This window comes from Sinocyclocheilus anshuiensis, unplaced genomic scaffold (genome assembly GCF_001515605.1).
Source record: "Sinocyclocheilus anshuiensis isolate Anshui unplaced genomic scaffold, SAMN03320099.WGS_v1.1 scaffold2337, whole genome shotgun sequence".
NCBI classification, from domain to species: Eukaryota; Metazoa; Chordata; class Actinopteri; order Cypriniformes; family Cyprinidae; genus Sinocyclocheilus; species Sinocyclocheilus anshuiensis.
In genome coordinates this window covers 63,195-70,034 of record NW_015551144.1, presented here as the reverse complement: position 1 = coordinate 70,034, position 6,840 = coordinate 63,195, and positions in this window count along the sequence as shown.

Below are 6,840 nucleotides of genomic sequence, written 5' to 3'. Positions count from 1 at the left end.
GGCGGCATTATGCAAATATTTCCACATAGTGAGGTAGATATGTGGAGGCGTGTTAGAACTAGCCGTTTTAGGGCGGCGTGGCAGAGTCTTAACTTTGATAAAGAATATCTCTTTGGTTTTGAGACTTTAGTCTTTGCAACTTCAGGGATCTTATCTATGCACAATCAGTTTGTAACACTCCAAAGAGAAAGGAAAACTTGAAATTGCATCATATGACCCCTTTAACATTGTTAAACATTGTGTCACGTGGATGGAATATGCATGGAAATGATATGCAGATGAGGTTATGCATAGTAAAACTAGCTGTTGTTGAAACAAGCTGCAAAGGGTTCTGTAAGGCTCTTTCCCATCCATCATCAGATTCAGTCTGAATGCAGCAGTGAGGGTGGTGATGGATGGCAGAGACAGGTGAAGGTGGAGATGGTGGTCAGCTGCAGAATTAACACAGCTGGCAATAGGCTGTGGGTTCACTGCCTGTGAATACATGATTGTTAGAACGATTAGTTTGAGTAAAGCTTTGTTTCATGCATTGCTGACTTGTATATGTATGCATTTGTTGTGATGCTTACTTTTATTCATCCTATTGTTGTCAGTAAATAAAATATATTTTATTAATTCATGCATTAATTCATTGTTTGACTGATGTATTCACATCGACTGCATTGGTAACTAGTGTATATTCATGCATATGTCGTCATGACAAAACAAATGACATTTTGGTTGTCTTACTAAAACATGTCTTTTTCAGTAAAAAACAAAAACAAAAAGTAATATAATTATTGGTCAGTATTTATCATTATTATTGTTTGTAAGTGTTGGGGTGGACTAGCAATTTATTCTGGGGTAATCATAATTTTTAAGTAGTAATGGTCTACTTACATTTTTCGAGTGTAAAAGCAACAGTCTTCTCCAAAGGCGAGATCTTCGAGCAGCTGCCCGACGTCTCTGTGCAGATATTGCAAACGCTGAGGAAAACTCTACTACAACCCCGATTTCAGAAAAGTTGGGACGTTTTGTAAAATGCAATAAAATCAAGAATATGTGGTTTGTTAACTGTCTTTAAACTTCATTTAATTGACAAACGTACAATTAAAAGATATCCAATGTTTTTACTGACCAACTTAAATGTATTTTGTAAATATAATTTTTTTTTTTAATTTTGAGGGCTGCAACACACTCCACAAAAGTTGGGACAGAGGCATAATAAAAGTGAAAAGGTTATAGAATATCCAATAAGCAGGTGAATTGGTAATAGGTCAGGGTATCATGATTGAGTTTATACAGAGCATCCTGTCTTTGCCAGCAAACCTGGATCGTGGCTCACCACTTTGTGCCAAATTTCATGAGAGACAAATCAAAAATCACATTTCCCAATGCAAAATTGCAAAGATTTTAGGTCTTTCACCAACTACCACACGTAATATTGAGAAAAGATTCAGGGAATCCAAAGAAATCACAGTAGATGTAGGGCAAGGCAGGAAACCTCAGCTGAATGTGCTTGACCTTTGAGCCCTCAGATGGCATTGCATAAGAAACCATCATGCTGCGGTGTGAAATATAGCCACATGGGCTCGGGAGTACTATAGAAAACTGTTGTCATTTAACACAGTCTGCAGCTGCATCAAGAAATGTAATGTGAATCTCTGTTACACAAGGATAAATTTATACATCAATTCTAGGCAGAGACACCATCCAGAGACCATTCAGACTTCAATCAGTGACAGGTGCAAAAGCAAACATTCGTCGTGTTATGGGGATGCATCAGTGCAAACGGCATGGGTGACTGGCGTATGTGTGAAGGTACCATTGACATGAAGGCATATTTTGGGATTGTACAGAGACATATACTGCCATCAAGATGACATCTTTCATGGGAAGTTCATGGTTATTAGATCAAGACGATGCCAGCTCTCGTTCTGCATGTGCTACAACAGCGTGGTTTCGTAGACACGTGGATGTGACTGTCTGGCCAGCAGATCTGTCTCCTATTATTAGGATGACCATACAGGCCATTTTTACAGGACACACCCTTGCCAGGATTTCTATATTGCCTAAAATATCCAGGTTTTAGCTGTTTGCACTGTGCAGATCGATTGTTATATGACATTATTTCATGAGAGCTAAAGAGAGCAGAGCAGACGGCTCCTTATGCTTTCAAATCACTCTCGTGTCATACAACGATCTGTGTGCAGCTTGCATCGCTTTGATCGTTTTCACCTTCTCACACGCGACGCGCCACGATTGATCGATTATGTACAATACCTGCATGTTATTGGTCAAACTACTTTGGATGTTTTAGGCAATATAAAAATCCTGGCCAGGACGTGTCCCATATACTGTAAATGGCACATATGGCAACCCTATCTATTGAAAATGTATGGTCCATCATGAAAAGGAGAATCGGACAACAATGACTATGAACTGTTGAGCAGCTCAAGTCTTGTATCAAGTGTGACTGGGCAAAAATTTAGCTTGCAACACTTTAACAAATAGCATCCTTAATTCCCAGATGATTAAAATGTGTAATTAAAAGGAAAGGTTACTTGACACAGTGGTAAACATGCCTCTGTCCCAACTTTTTTGGAGTGTGTTGTAGACATCAAAATAAAAATTTGTTTATATTTACAAAATAAAATTAAGTTGGCCAGTGAAAACACTAGAATTATTTCTTTGTACTTTAATCAATTAAATAAAGGTTAAAGAGAATGAACAAATAACATTCTTGATTTTATGGCATTTCACAAAATGTCCCAACTTTTCTGGAATTGGGGTTGTAGGTAAGGTTTGTGGAGTTACTGATGCTATGAGGTGTTTGTGCACCTGTCGCTCTTATCTTTCTTTATTATTATTGTCAAACTTATAATTACATACAAGCTCAGGGAAAGATGGCTGTATCTAACAATAACAAATTATAATGACAAAAAATACAGAAAACATAAATATAATGGGTTTGCATTCATCATACAAGATTATATACATAGAAAAAAAGCACAATGACAAGGTTAAATATCTTTGAATAATTCATCATGATGCATTTTTTTAATAAGCCAGAGGAATGAAACAAGAGAGGTAAATTCAACAAGAAAACATAAAATGTAAAATTAACAACATAATTAAGAGAACGATTTTGGGTTTTTGTAATAAAAAATAATACCTTTAAGGATTAAACTGTGGGTCAGGTGTTAAGTTAAAAACGTAAATCAACCCCAAATTTATTACAATCACAAAATAAATAGGCAGCTGTTTCTTCAACAAGACCACAAAATGAGCAAATTTCATCAACATCAAAATATTTACAGATAGATGAATTAAACCTGTCGCTCGTATCTTTTAAGTTGTTGTGCTTGTTATAACGCCGTAGATCACATGATATCGTCAACATGGCGGATGATGTCTGGATCGCATTCACACTTAACGAGATTTGGCTGTAGAGTACGTACTCTTTTAGCACTCGTTAAGTTGGTACTTATTGAAATTAAGTACCTACTCAGTGAGTATGCGGTTTCAGACGCAGCCTCTGTAACATCTCACTGTTCCTGATTGATCATGCAGCTCAAAGCATTATGGGTAGAATCTCTCGTCAGTCTATTCTGATTCATCAACACAGTTTCACTGATGATTTATCATAAACACTAAACCCAGGATAGAGTGGCTGAGTGAATGTGGTCTGGACTGTGTGGATGAGGCTCATTGTGTCAGAAACGCTGTAGAAGGACAGAGTTCCTGCACTGTGATCCACAAACACTCCTATCCTACTGCTGACGGGCTTTACAGGAATATCAGTTTGTATGTTATTGTGTCTGAATGAGTAACTGGAGGAAGAGCAGAACAAACTCCAGGACTGATCATTACAGTAGACTCAAAATGTCGGCGCATTCACACGCTGCGGCTTCTCTCTCTCCCGACAGAAAGGTGTTTTCGTGTTTTTTGTCTTGTGAATCGCAGTGTTTTTGTACGTATTCGTCGCGTCTATCTGTCTCTAAGCGCGCATACAGTCGTGAGTTTCTGCTCGATGTCGGCAGAACCACATTTTTAGAGTTAAACTCTGCGCACGCCGAAGAGCTGCGGGATCTCGGTCTGCTCCGGAGGCCCACACCATCACCGACCCCCACTACTGCATCTCGCCCACAGCGGAGGCGCCACAAGCGGCGTGAGAGGAAGCAGAAGAGGGGTAAGCGTGGAGGTATCCGGGCTAGGCTAGCGGCTAACCCACACAAGCCAGCTATCCCCACCATCGTACTGGCTAACGTACGCTCTTTGGACAATAAATTGGACTACATCCAACTACTACGCTCAACTCAGAGGACTGTAAGAGACTGTTGTGTTTTTGTGTTCACGGAAACATGGCTCAACAACAGCGTTCCGGACTGCGCTATTCATCTCGATCAGCTGACATGCTATCGAGCGGACAGAGCTCGCGTCGAGGGAGGTAAGACCTGCGGCAGAGGGCTTTGTGTTTACATCAATGACGCGTGGTGCCGCGGTGCTGTTGTGGTCTGCAAACACTGCTCACCCCTGGTGGAGTTTATGATTATTAAGGCTGATGCTCTTATATGACACTGATATAAACACAAAACCAGATTCACCTCCACTCCACTGCAGCTCCCAGTAACAGTGTCCACACATACTCTCTCTACACAACACCTGAGACACACGATCAAATCTGTCTGGATGATCAGGATACGGCTGGAGTTTGCCAGTGTCAGTAATCACTCTGTTCCTCTCAGACAGACAGAGGAGTTCGTGTACATAGAAAAAGTCTTAGATCTTTGAGTTCAGTTCATGAAAAATGGGGGCAAAAACAAAAGTGTTGCGTTTATAATTTTGTTTAGTGTATATACAGTATGTTCTTATATGAAAATGTTTCCATGTTGTTATAAATGTAAGGATGTTGAAATGAAGTGAGGTTTCTGTGACGGGCAGGTTTAGGGTCGTCGTAGGTTTGGTTCATACTATAGAGTTTTAAATGGGGACCTATTATGCAAAAATCACTTTTATAAGGTGTCTGAACACAGTTGTCCCTGTCCCCAGAGTTTGTGAAAAGCACGCCCCCTCAGTCGGACTGAGTGGCAAAAGAGCCTGCTGCATGAATGGGTTTATAGGGAAACTCACTGTGTCCAGATCCAGAGTGAGCTGATGGGAATCTGATGGAGATAAAACACATCAGAATCAGGAGTCATGAATGAATTCCTTGATCAGACCCACAAAGACCCGATCTTTAAAAAAAGACTATAAAATGACTAAATGTAATATGGAGCTAACCTACACCAACCTTAAACTGACCTGAACCTCACAGAAAACATTCTCTATATATAGTCTCTATATAAAAGGTAAAAATGTGTTTGTTTTTTTTGGTTGTGGGAGAACAGTTTAGACCAATTCTGTAGAATGGGGGACCTATTATGCAAAAATCACTTTTATAAGGTGTCTGAACACAGTTGTCCCTGTCCCCAGAGTTTGTGAAAAGCACGCCCCCTCAGTCGGACTGAGTGGCAAAAGAGCCTGCTGCATGAATGGGTTTATAGGGAAACTTTGAAAACGCAAGAAAAACAAACAATTATTAAAACTTATATAGTTTTTGTCAGTGATTATAAAAAAACAAAACAAAAAAACATCCAGTTATGCAGAATATAAGGTGGTAAATATTTAATTGATGAGTTGTCAATACAATATATAGGGTATGATTTTACCGCAAAATTCAACATATTGAAATAAAATCATAACTGCAAATCCGTATTTCACGGTGACCGGGAGGTGAAATGTTCGGTTCACTTAGTTTTGTCGTGGCCACGACATAATAACTTGTGGGAACGTGATTTTATGTCGTGGCCACGAGATTATTATTATTACATTAACTTATTAGGGCTATATTTTTATATTTACTGTTATAAATGCTTATTTCCCCTTTCAATTTGTGTATCGCTTTACCTAGTTAACGTTTTGTATAATTATGCTAGTATTTGCTAGCCTACCATATATTTTGCAAATAAACGCCTGATAATTACGCCAATAAAGTTTTGACTTTATGATTGTATTTATGCCCATGTGTGATGATAAATGAACGTGTTGTGTTTTCATTTACAAATGAAACTACGTGAATGATTAATAACGAAACACTAGTATTTATAATTACAGTCTATTAATTAACCGAAATAAAATGAAATATATGTTAAATTTAAACTGCATTCCAGCAAAAATTCAAGTCAGCATAATCAAAGCTTTATTGGCATATTGAGCATTTACAGTAGGCTAATATTTACAAAAGTATTCAGAACGTTAAGTAAAGAGATCGAAATGAAGGGAAAAATGAATATAAATTAATATAAAAATATAACCAATAATAATAGGCTAATAATAATAATAATATACAAATATTACTGGGAAAAGACCATCAGTTAATGGACTTACAAGACTGTAGGATGGATAAAAATGTTTTCTTGTAGGCCTATTTTATATTATGCACTTTATGTAACATTTATTCATGATAAACTTCAATTGAATGCTGACTATCACACGTAATACAGTCCGGTAGCCAAGGCCTATGGTTAATATAATAATTTAATAATTTAATAATTGCTATAATAAATAATACAATAATTTCTTAATTCAAAATAAAATATTAATGAATTCATCTCTGATAATCCCGGGTTGCTATGGTCACGCAGGTTTGTTTATGCATTAAACTCGTGGCCATGAGAAAAATATGTTGTTCTCTCAACATAGCATCTCGAGGCGACAACATATCACATTCCCACGAGTTATGTCGTGGCCACGACAAAACTAAGTGAACCAAACATGTCACCGTAGTATTTAGCTGCCTGGAGTCTGTTTGTTTCTGTG